Genomic DNA, 13,216 nt, shown 5'->3' on the forward strand with positions numbered 1-13,216 from the left:
GGCTGAGTGAAATTATGCCTCTTTGTGAGTGGTTTTCGTATGACTTGGTTATTTATAGTTCTCGGTTTTGCTCTAAATGGAACTTAAGCCTAGTGCTTTTGTTTTCAAAGGACAGATTAAAGTTGATCTTTGTTTTCACTGGGGTTTTATTTTTTTCTTCTGTCTCAGTTTCATGACTGTTTTGTTTTTGAAAAAAGTGGCATTCATCTCCAAAAGACAGAGGGCTATTAACCATTGTGGTTTTCAATTATTGTTTCTGAGGTGTGCACCTCCATGAAATATAATGACACTAGGCATATATTATCATAAGCCTAGGATCCCATACAGATGTTGCAAACATCTGCAAACCAGTTTTGCAGGCACAATTTCATGCTTACATTTAATTATGTCTACAATTATTTCTAGCACATATGCCCATGTTAAGACATGTTAGTTGCTTCCTCGTAAGTCAGAGATCTTGTCTACATTCTCTTGTCCAGATAGAGAAGCTGATATGCATTTCTGTTGCAAGAAAGGTGCTTTTTTAGGACCAGTTCACACAACCAAGTGAAATCTAAGTGATTTGAGGATTAAGCCCCTGGACTGGACTTTACTGGCCCTGTTTTGTTTTGCTCTATGCCTCATTCTCATCAAGTTGCAATATGATTGGCTGCAAGGACAATATAGCAAGCCTCCTAGGACATTAACACTGATGATCAACCAAATTCATGGGGAGTATTGATCTCTGTCTGCCAGACCCCCTTGACATTCCTGAACCGCTGTGTTTGCTTGTCCAGAAAGATAATGTGTCCAACAATTGATTTGAAGTTCTGGACTTTACTGGTTCACCTGGAGTCCCTGGGGCACCATTCTGCACAGATTGGTGCATGTGCTTAAGAACTCCAGTTTATTCAAGTCTTTGAGCCTTGTACCTGGGACTAGCTAGCTTTGACCCATGGCTCTGGGACTGAGTTCTGCCAGCATGGCCCTTACAAGTGACCAGATGTTCCCTGTGCTCCTTAGAGCTGTGTATTCCTACACATAGAACTATGCATATCATGAACAAATAGAAGCATAGGAAGCTGCCATATACCAAGTTAGACCATTGGTCCATCTAGCTCAGAATTATCTCTAGTGACTGGCAGCTGCTATTCAAGATGTCAGGCAGGAGTCTTTTCCATCTCTACCTGGAGATGCCAGGGGTTGAACCTGGGACCTTATGTCAACAAGCAGATGCTCTACCACTGAGCTATGGCCTCATCCCCTAAGGATAATATCTTACAGCGGACAATCCCTGGTGTCTACAGATAGGTCTGACAAAGATGTCTTTCTGAAACCTTGTAGACTTTCTGCCAGTCAGTATAGACCAGGGGTTCCCAACCTGTGCCATTCCAGATGTTGCTGAACTACAACATCCATCATCCCCAGACACAATAAATTATAGCTGGGGATTATGGGAGCTGTAGTTCAGCAACATCTGGAATACCATAGATTGGGATCTCCTGGTATAGATAATACTGAGCTAGATGGACCAATGGTCTGACTCAGTATAATGCAGCTTTCTGTGTTCCTGTGCTCCTGCATGCTGCTTCATTCATGAAAGAGAAAAATATGCAACCCAAGAGACCAAGAAGGTTGCTTGTCCAGTGAGGTCAGTCCTGCTGTCCGTAGTGTAGACACAGCTATCCAGTCACATCTTTTTAGCCTATGTTCCAATAAAGGTAAAGTGTGCCATCAAGTCATTTTCGACTCTTGGTGCCCACAGAGCCTTGTGGTTTTCTTTGGTAGAATACAGGAGTGGTTTACCATTGCCTCCTCCCACACAGTAATAGATTATGCCTTTCAGCATCTTCCTATATCGTTACTGCCCGATATAGTACCAGTGGGGATTTGAACTGGCAACCTTCTGCTTGTTAGTCAAGCATTTCCCTGCTTATGAAATCACCCGGCATTCCGTCTGTGTGTCTATGTGTGTTTTCCCCCACCTTTCAATTTCAAACAGTGCCTGGACCAATATGAACCAAATTGGGTACAGTTGTAGGGACACTTCAACAGTGTAGTTTATGATGCTGTCACCCTGCCCAGTTCAAGATGGTGGACGCGTAAATTTTTAAGGCACAAATGGGCTAACTTGTGAACTGTCTAAGAAATTTAAACCAAATTTGCTACAGCTGTAGGGACACATAGGAATGCATCAATGGCATAATTTGTGATGATGTCATGCACCCTGATTCAAGATACGGACACGTGAACATTTGAGATGCAAGTGAGCAAACTTGTGGACTGTCTAACTGATTTGAACCAAATTTGGCACAGTTGTAGTGTGACACCTCAATGGCATAGTTTGTGATGATACCTCAATGGCATAGTTTGTGGGTGTGTAAATGACACCTCAGTGGTGTAGTTTGTGATGACACCTCAATGGCGTAGTTTGTGGATGTGTAAACGTTTGAGGTGCAAGAGGGCTAACTTCTGAACTGCCCAACTGATTTAAACCAAATTTTCTACAGCTGTAGGGACACATAAGGACACCTCAGTGGCTTATATTGTGGTGATGACATCCACACTGATCCAAGATGGCGAACATGTAAATGTTTGAAGCGCAAGTGGGCTAACTTGTGGAACATCTAAATCATTTGTAATTATGTCTTCCACACTGATCCAAGATGGTGGACGTGTAAACGTTTGAGGTGCAAGTGGGCTAACTTGTGAACCGCCTAATTGGTTTGAACCAAATTTGCTACAGCTGTAGGGACACCTAAATGGCATATTTTGTGATGATGTAATCCACCCTGGTTAAAGACGGTGGACGTGTAAATGTTTGAGGTGGAAGTGGGCTAACTTGTGGACCATTCAACTGATTTGTAATGATGTCATCTACCCTGATCCAAGATGGCAGCTGCGTGAATGTTTGAGGTGCAAGAGGACTAACCTGTGGACCACCTAACTGATTTGAACCAAATTGGGTACAGTTGTAGTGAGTGACACACAGGGACACCTCAACAGCATGGTTTGTGATTATGTCATCCACCCCAGTTCAAGATGGCTGACACATGAACATATGAGCACAATTGGGCTAATTTGTGAACTGCCTAACTGATTTGGACCAAATTTGGTGCAGTTGTAGGGACACCTCAAACACATAGTTTGATGATGATGTCATCCACCCCAATTCAAGATGGCAGACACATGAATGTTTGACATGCAAGTGGGCTAACTTGTGAACTGCCTAACCGATTTGCACCAAATTTAGTCCAGTTGTAGGGATAGTAAAAGGAAAGTGGGTGGATTAGTTTTTACTAGAACAACTTGTTAATTATTGGAATACTAAAGAGAAGAGTACTTTAGGGGTCACTCATAACACTTTGTCGCTTGAGGGCAAATTGACAATGGGGTGTATTTACCATAGCCAACTAATGGCACAGTGGGGAAGCAATCTGCCTATAAAGCGGGAGGCTGTTAGTTTGAATCCCTGCTGATGTGTTTCCCAGAATATGGGAAACTCCTATATTGGGCAGCAGCGATATAGGAAGGTGCTGAAAAGCATCATCTCATACTGCACAGGAGAAGGCAATGGTGAACCACTCCTGTATTCTACCAAAGAAAACCACATGGCTCTGTGGTCACCAAGAGTTGACTCTGACTTGACAAGACAACCTTTCCTTTCCTCATATCTATCGTTTGTGATTCACTGTTAATGTGAAGTATACCATTTCCCATTGGGAGTCAATTTCTTAGGAGAAATTGTTTGCCATGATAAAAATGGACAAACTCCACTCATAGTAGTAGGCAGCATTATATGGACAGAGCTCCCAAGACATGTACCATCCACTAATTACTACTACTACAAATATTTATATACAACTTTTCAACAAAAGTGTTCAAAGTGGTTTACATAGAAAAATAAATAATAAGTAAATAAGATGGTTCCCTGTCCTCTGAGGATTCACAAACTAAAAAGAAGCATAACATTGACACCAGCAACAACCACTGGAGGGATGCTGTGCTGGTGTTGGATAGAGCCAGTTGCTCTCCTCCTGCTAGATAAAAGAGAATCTCCACTTTGCCTCTTTGCTCAGTTAGCAGAGATTAACATGAAAGTGTTGAATGGGTGGCACCTAGTCATCCCTGCTGTACCTTTATAACACTAATACTGAGCTGAGCATCAGAAGCTGCTGTATAGATATTTATTTATTTATTTATATACCGTCCTTCCAAAATGGCTCAGGGCGGTTCACAACATGGATATATACTCTGAGCATAGCATACCGATGGACTGTATATCGACTGAAATCCACTTAGCAGGTGCTAGAGATGTTCTTCTGCAAGATATATTCTGGGATCCACACATAGGTTGGCCCACATGGAGTAGATCTGTTCAGCTTCCCTTTTGTCAGTCTCTGGCCTGAAATTCCACACATGCCTTTTATTTAGGAAAAAACACAAGCGTGTGTTATCTTACTCCTCTGGAATTTTACACAGTTCTTTAGCATGTTAGCTTAGACATAATTGGCTTGGGGTCCCTTGAAATCCATATCTTGACTCAAAGTTCTTCTTTCCATCGGGCTCAGGGCTGTTCACTCCTTGCAGAGTGAATGCGAAGCATTAGATTGCAAACGTACCTAATCCATCTCTCCTCCCCCATGACTAGAAATCCTGCGGTTAAAATAACACAGCCTCTATTCAGAGCACAAACTTAGAGCCGCTAGCCGGAGCAGGATTGAAAGAACTCTCGGAAGACGAGACCGTTAGCGTTGGTTTTTATCCTGCTTTTTCCAGTCCATGAGAGGAAAGAAAAGTCTCTCCCTGGTTTGCATTCAAGGTAATGATTTTCTGGGGGTGGTGTGTGTGTGTGTGTGTGTGTGTGTGTGTGTGTGTGTGTGTTGAGCAAGCATGGATGTGTCTGTATAAACCCGGCTATTAATACCGCGAGAAGCATTTGTGGGGAAAGGCTTGAGGTCTTTGAACTGTTCCACTGGTCTTATGGCTATTCCTGTGCATACAACCTGAGCGAAATGATGAAATGATTACCAGGCACTGAACCAATAGTAGCACATCAGCACTTCTGTGTCACATGTTATGTTTCGGAAACTGTGGGGCTCAGGACAGCGGCAAATCTGGATTTTGTTAGGATGAAGTCAGCCTAATGCTCGACTACAGCCTGCATTTGGCTTGCTTGAGTCTGAAGTGTAGGGACTCTCCAGGTTTGTCTGAGCAGTGTAATCCCTATGCCAAAGGCTGAAGCCCTCGCTGACTGGATCACACTAGCTGTGTTTACAGTGTGTGTCTTAATGCTGTTATAGTAACAAGACAGCCCTGTGTTCTGGAGTATTTCTTTAATACAGCCTCACCAGATAATTAAGCACCTCTCTGTCCACTGGGCTGCTTTCAAAGGCTCAGTGAGGGATCACTCCTGATGAAAACCTCTTCTATGCCAAAATGCAAATAACAAAGTGGCATTGTAAATAGAGTTATAAAGAACTCTCTGCATAGCACTCCACTGGGCAAACGGTACCTGCTAGCTCCTTCTCCTTGCCGTGCGGTGCAGAAAATGAGAGGGGAATCTTGAACCCTGGTAGAAAACCTGACTTTTTGGTTCATGACTGGGAACCAGTGACCATAGTTTAAAATATACCCAGAAGCACAAGAGAATTGTTTCACCAACTTTTAAAGCAGGATTCCATATAAATGACACATCTGCGGACTCCTCCACATGCATTTGCTCAAATGGTGTCCTGGTGTGTGACATATTTGTTGTTGATACAGATGGCATCTTCAAGGTGTTTGAGAGATCTTTTCCTCAGCAATTGTGTTGGTATTCTACATACGTTGCAAGAGATCCAAAGATCTCTGTTCAGGATATACATTTCTGTTGTGGGAATAGTGCATCTCCAACCATTCAAATCACATTACTTGATGAGGGAAAAATAAAATTCTTCTACCAGGCAGTAGTAGTAGTACTCTTTGTTAATATTGCCATATGAATGTGGCTGTGTGAAATGCCGCAGGCTCCTATTGGACAGTGCCTGTGATACGAATGATGACTGAAGCACTCCCACCTTTATACACACACACCCCATTTTGAGAACATTTTAACTATTCCTCCCCTCTTTTCTCCATATTTAGAGGTAGTGTGCCTCTGAATACTATGCTGATCAACAGAGGAGAGATATCACCTTTATGCCTGGCTTATAAACGTTTCAGAAACATGGAAAGAGAATGTATATGGTCCTGTGGTCTAATCCTGCAGGACTCTTCTTTTGTTCTTTGCTTCATGACCTCTCACGCACTTTAGAGCTCCAGTGTGAGGGCACACTTCTCTGGCCTTTCTACGTGATATGTTTAGTGTGTAATTGTTGTGCAGATCCACAACCACCCTTCTCAAAGGGAGCACTTCTGGTGCAACAGAATTTCATTTCCTCGCATTGTTCTGTGGCTGGACAAATGGCAATCCCACCTCCCGCTAAGTGTAAATTAGATTTGCAGTTGGTTGTGTGGTGCAGAATGTGGTTGCACGGGAGTCACGGACACCTATTAGATAGTGCCAGATCTATCACAGTTGTGAGCAACACAGGCCACCCAGTGCCATATTTTAAAACAAATCCACTTCCTTAGAGGTTGAGCACTGACCTGAAGGGAAAGTGAAAATCAACCAAAAATGTGCCAGCAAGGGAGAGAGGAGGCTTCTGTACGGGAGCTCCCTCAGGATGACAGGACAGTTGGGAATTCAGCTGGGAGAAAAGGGAGCGCTCGCTCCATCCCTTCCCCACTCCTTTGGATACCTCCTGCTGCACTGTTGATTCCTGCTGCAGCTCTCCTCTTCCAAGTCCCTCTTTTGTTTTATTTATTTTATTTAACATATTTTTATACTACCCAAAACTTATGTCTCTGGGCAGTTTACACCAAAGCAAAACAAATGGCAACAGGAAAAATTAAAACATTTTGCTCTCAGACTCTGTTCCTTATATGGGAGGTTTCAGTATGCAGAGAGGTGGCAGATGATCTACAGCTGTGTGTGGGGCACCTGACACTCCTCCACGATGCAAAAAGTAGCTAAGAGCAACGGAAAGCTAGTAGGTACATGTAGCTCATGAGAGCTAAGATGGCAACAGAACTCAGGGTCGGCCCCAGGGTTCTTGGTACCCTAGGAGAATTTTGACGGTGGTGCCCCCTCCAGCTGAGAAGTGCGGAGGCCTGGCTTTAATCTGAGGCTGCTCATTCTCCAGGACAGGAGAGAGAGCAAGGCAAAGTTGGCTTTGCCCACTCACTCCTCCCCCCCACCTGCTCCTTCCACTCCCCCTCCAGGGAGGAGAGCAAGTGGGCACTCCCAGCAAGTCAGACATGTGAGTGGTTGCTTGGAGAAGGACAGGGAGGCATGTAGTGCCCCCCGCCCCAATATTGGTGTCCTAGGTGACTGTCTAGGTCTGCCTCATGGATGGACCAACCCTGACAGTGTCCCCCAGTTGTGTTGTATCTGAGGCAAGTGCATTTTGAGGCTCACTTCATTTTGAAGATGAGATCTGTTGTTTACAAGCATTCAAGGTGCTGTCATGCCAGGGAGTGTCCATCACAGCATGAAACCTGTGAGTTGGCAGGAGGTGCACATAGTTTTAAGGCCGACAGTACTTTTTTGTTGCACTGACAGAAATGCTGCTTGAGCATCTCCTGCTTTGTGGAATGGAAATCTGAGTTCTTCTGAATACAGATGGCCACTTTGTAATCACACTCTATATATGGTTAGGCTGTATGAAGGAGGCAACCCAAAGCCAGTGTGTTCCAAACAAAGAAATGTGGTCGAGTTTCAGTGTAGCAAGTCAAGCTGATGTCATTTTAACTCCACACAATAGTGCCAAGAATTTTCTAAGTTCCATATCAAGAGTTAGTTTTTGAAAAACGCACACACATACTCAGAGTTTGCTCATGTGGAAAAATGAACTTCTGTGGAAAATATTTATGGGAACCTGCCAGAGAAGTATGTTAGACCTTTTAAAATGGATTTGGATTGCATATATAGAAAAACATGGGACTTGTGCACTTTTACATTCGAGTTTGTTTATTTTTAAAGTGTCTTACAAGCTAAATTAGCATTTTTAAGGCGAAGGCCACATTTGAAATAGGTTCTATGTATTAATGTTTCTGGAACAGTGGAGAAGATTCTTCTGTCTTAAAAGACCAAGATTTGGCTGAGCTTAAGTAGGGAGCGTTTCCATGAAGATGCTTAGCTTTTCAAGACGTTGTATAAATCTCTTAGGTAGTCTCTGTTTTCATGTGATTCAGGTGCCACAACTGATCTAGGTCTAAATTAGTACTTCAGATGTCCTTTTTAGTACTTCTGATTCCATTTCCCCCCCATGCATTTCCCTACAAAAGATTTCCTCCATTGAGGAAAGAGTTACACTGAAATTGGCACTTAGTTCCAAGTCAAATGGAATCAATAGAGCACTTTATCAGTTTAAATCTTAAAGACTTTGACATTCAGGAGTTGCAGTTCAGGCAGTTAGACACATTTTCCCAGAATTTAATTTCTGATGTAGAAAGAATTCTTCATCTGAATCAGCGATACAAACACATTTATCCTCACAGGGATGCTTGTAGCCACTGCCTAGTCATCCTTCATGTTCAACGAAGCATCTTGTGATTATGTCAGTGTTAATTATTCTAGCTTTTCGTCTCTCCACTTGTAGCATCCACTGAAGGACCTGTGAGTTCAGATTAATCTGGCTAAACAAAGGGTGCGTCCCGGGTAAAGTGCTTCAGGCTTTGTGTAGTATTCTTCACTGCAGCTGTCTTATTCTCCTCTAGATACGTGCAGAAGAAGCCAATGAGAGTAAATACTTGAAGACCTACTCAGAATTCATTTGATAATAGGATGATGGTGTTAGGCATGACAAGGCTTAAACGTGGCATTCCATAAGTCAGGCACTAGTTGTCTCCTCCCTGAACCACCAGGACTGCTAGCTAGAACTGGAAGAGGGAATTAGCACAGTGACAGAGCACATGCGTGGCATGCCGAGGGCCGCTCAGTCCCTAGCATCTCCAAGCAGGGCTGGGAAAGATCCGTGTTTGGTAGATCAGGACAGACAGCACTGAGCTAGATGGATCAAAGGTCACCCAAGATCTTTGGATCCCTAAGGCAGGATGTCAAATATCGCTCTCTTTCCCCAGAGGCATGCAATGGCTCCAAATGCTGCCTTCCCTTTCCTAGCGATGTACAAGCTGGCATGAAGTGGAGGGAAAGAGGGCAGACTCTCTGGCCCACCACTTTCCTCTCTTCCACTTCCATTTCTGCTCTGTCACCCTCCTCCTTTTCAAATCCAGTGAGCACAGGAGGAGGAGAAGTGGGAGGAGGAACAGGCAGCAGCCACCCCTGATAATCTGTCTTTTGAGGCATCATGGATGGGCCAGCCTTGTCAGGGGTCAGACTCAGCATAAGACAGCTTCATACATTCATATTTCAATTCCAGGCCATCTGAGCTGGAACACTAGCACCACAGCCCAGAATCTTCCTGGTTCTGCAAGTCAGGCAGTCCCAGAGAGCTAATCCTGTACCACTGTCTGCTATAAACCTTCCACTGTCACTACACTTCATGTCACTGAGGGCGAGGAAGGCCACCAGAATATCCCTCTGCATCTCCTGCTTGCCTGGTCCTGGTATTTATTAGCCCTTGGTCATGAGTGCTTGACTGGTAGCACTTTTTCAGAGGTTCAGGTTGTCTAATTCCCACCATTTTCCTGGGGGAAAGCCACAAAGCTCTGGTTGTGAGCCAGCCCCGTTTATCGAACCCTGGAATGCTAGAGTGGGGATGGGCTATGGGGATCTGCTACTAGTCCAACCCCTTGCTTAGTGTAGGGAATCCCGGACAGATGGGATCCCTATAGGATCCCAAACAGATGGCTGCCCAGCCTCTGTTTGAAAACCTCCAGCAAAAAAGAGCTTACCACTGCACAAGGCAGACTGCTCCACTGTCGGACAACTCTTACAGTTAGAGAATTCTTCATGTCTAGCCTAAATCTGCTCCCTTGTAATGTCAACCTATTGGTTCTACTCCTAACCTCAGGAGCAACTAGAACTCACTGGTTCCAGTCCTAGCAAGTCTGCTCCTCCTTCCATGTGACGGGAGCCCTTCAGCTATTGGAGGAAGACGGCTCTCATTTCCTCCCCTCGTCTTTTCTTCTCTGGCTCAAACACACCCAGCTCCTTCAACTCTCACCTCTTGGCTTCCAGACCCCTCCTCTTCTTTGTTGCCTTCCTCAGAACCCATCGGAATGAATAGAAAAGCTTTGTATTCTATTCTTTTGCACCCTTGAAGCTCTTGAGCTGAAAAGCTAGGTTCATAATAATTAGTTATTCACTAAAAGAGTTAGCCTGTCTTGCAGAAATGAAAACAAAGTGGACAAAGAACTTTACATACATACGTGATATGATCAGTATGGTTCTCCTCCTCCACACAGAGCTCAGGAATTAGTCACAATACTGCCTACCCACAAAACTGCTGTTACTTTAGCTGCAAAACTTAATGCAAAAGTAGCTTTTGATCGTTCATTATATAAATATTTAGAACACATGAATGTCACACTGACAGTTGTTCTAATAACGCACGTTGTATGGCTGCATATGGAGTGACAAAGAGTCAGAGAGGACTATGGGTAAAAAATAATTGGCCTTCTCAAAGGGCACCAACCAAACAAGTTGTTCTCCAGTTAGACTCCAAACTCTCAGCGTCTTATAGGCTTCTCTAAGAGTCAAAGCATTTAGTTGGGAACACTTTCAAAAGAAGGACTGACAAGACATTACATATTAGCTGAGACAAAACAGGAGTTGCTCCCATGTCTGTATACATGGGCAAACATACAGACTGGATGGGTAATACAAGACAGAGGCATAGCTACAATTGAACAAGCAGGAGACAAATGTCCTTGGGCCCCTAGCAGGGGTGGTGGGGGTGGTAGCTGGCTGCAACTTGCTCTTTGCTCTCCCCGCTCCCACCTCTCTGAAGAAGACGGGAGTGGGTGGAGAACACGAGCCCATCCTCACCTTTTGTCCCAGGGTCCACTCCAACCTTGCTACGCCCCTGATACAAGAATGTGTTATATTGCTTTCTGCACTCCTTGTTTTGTTAGTCTTTTGTTGAGTCAGATTGGTAACCAGAGGTGCTCTTACGCCTGGCCTTCCGGACTGAAGTCCAGGGCCTCCACACCCCCTGGGGGCCCCCAAATCATCTTTAGTCTATCCCTGGTGATGTGGCCGCCACACTGTCAGCTTGCACTGTGCCGGCTGGGCAAGCATGACTGTGAACTGTGCCAGGCTCCAAGCCTGACCTCTGCTTTAGAGGCAGAAGGGGGAGTGGGGAGGAAATATGGGGAATGGGAATATGTTAAGTTGTGGGTTGAAATGTTTCTGCTAATGCATATTTTGCATAAATATACCTGTTTTATATTCTTACATTCTTGTGAGTTCAGTTGCTGTTTTGTCCTCAAAAATCCACGTGCTACCAGGCTCCAAAATTACCTAGGTGCACCTCTAATTGGTATTATCAATGAGAGGTGCAGATCTCCCCTAAGCATTTGAGGAGTTCCTCCCCAAGTGATTTTGTTGTCCCCACAAAACATATTTTCTCCTCCACAAAAGTGTATTTCCTTCCCCCTCCAAACATTTAAATGAGTTGCTCCTCAAGATTTTGCTCTTGTTACCAATTTATATACATAGGCATACACACACACACACAGAGGAGAGAGAGAGGGAGAGAGAGAGAGATTCTTAAATTGCAAACAGAACTGCATACAAATATTATCTGGATCCCAGAAGGATATTGTTAATCAAAAAGAAAAGTATAAATTCATTGTTGATTAACTAAACAGAAATATAGTGGGCAAGATGTTTCAACTTCCACCTTCTTCAGCTGATCTGATGACTGATCTTAACATCAGAGCAGCTGAAGAAGGCAGAAGCCGAAACCTCTTGCCCGTTATATTTCTGTTTAGTTAATCTATATACGTTTACTCATATATACAGAGTCCAGAATAATGACTTCTGTATGTGCAGAGACAACCTAATCTATTCAGCATTCTTGTTTGAACACTACAACTTTCTTCTTGCCTCTACCTTACTCCCGAAACTTGCAAAGGAAGCCATTGTTTTGAGAAGGTTTACTTATCTATTGTTCCAAGAGTGGTTATCTCAAGACTAGTTGGCCCTGGTGCCCTGCCAGCATTTATCAGCTTGGGCTTTAAATTATCTGGGGTCAGGAGACCTTTCTCAGACCCAAATGACCCCAATCAGTCCACCAGCACCAGAGGAAAAGTGGAGCTAATTTCCACCATCTGAGAAAGACTGGCTGGAGGGGAGTGAGGCAGATGACCCTCTTGACCTTTGAAAGATTCATTTACCTGCTATAGGACAACTTTCTCTAAAACCCACCCAAGAACATTGAAATTAATAGTCAGTTAGTTGGTTAGCTAATTTGTCCATTTATATCCTACCTCTCCCCCACCACAAAAAAGCAGTTCAGAATTAAAATAATAAAAACATAGACAACTATCTAACTTTCATTAAGTGCAGCAGACACAGCATTAAATTAAAAAAAACAGAAACTGATAGCACAGGGGAAGATTCATTGTATTGAGCCCATAACCAGGGGTGCAGATTGCCCCCCCCCCACCATTTAAGGACTCATACTCTCATTTTACTGAATCCCCCCCCACACACACACCAAATCTAATAACCTAAATCCCCACTCAGATACTTCCACACATACAGACTTACATGCACACATACCCTGGCTCTGAAACATTTTTAAAAAACATATTTAACTGGTAGCATCCACTTATATATTTATACAACATCAACAAAGAGTGAGTTGCCACCCCGCTGGCAGCCCCCACCCCTTTCAGGGGCACAGATATTTGTTCCCCCCTTCTTCAACCATAGCTATGCCCCTAGTCAGAAGTGCCGTTCAGATCGAGAGATCACAGTAACAAAGTCTGGCCAGTGGATCTTTGTGGCTCTTAATTGCCCCACAAAGCTGGATCCTGGTGCTGCCAGCTGCTTGGTATGACCTGTCCGTGGAGAAAGTAAGTCCTCGGTCACGAAGCACCAAAGGAATCCAGCTGTGGACACCATTCTCCTTCTGTCTCAGTAGGCTTCTCTGCCAAGGGGGACAGAGGAGACCCTGCCTTGGCTAGCTCCTTACACCCACACACTGTGATCCACGGTGTGGCTTTCACTGTTATGTTTATG

At 44.0% G+C, this 13,216-nt stretch overlaps 1 protein-coding gene across 2 annotated transcripts in view; it reads left to right on the forward strand.

The window, feature by feature from the left end:
• The window catches only part of JCAD (junctional cadherin 5 associated), a 114,706-nt gene that overhangs the window by 13,732 nt on the left and 87,758 nt on the right, over window positions 1-13,216 (forward strand). The window contains exon 1 of one of the 2 annotated variants that reach the window (XM_053263193.1): window positions 4,669-4,801. The exons of the other annotated variant lie outside the window; for it this stretch is intronic. The gene's annotated coding sequence lies outside the window, so the exon portion shown is untranslated. Of the gene's footprint in view, window positions 1-4,668; window positions 4,802-13,216 lie in introns of those variants that run through there. 2 annotated transcript variants of the gene reach the window in all.

This window comes from Hemicordylus capensis, chromosome 6, assembly GCF_027244095.1.
Source record: "Hemicordylus capensis ecotype Gifberg chromosome 6, rHemCap1.1.pri, whole genome shotgun sequence".
Lineage (NCBI taxonomy): Eukaryota > Metazoa > Chordata > Lepidosauria > Squamata > Cordylidae > Hemicordylus > Hemicordylus capensis.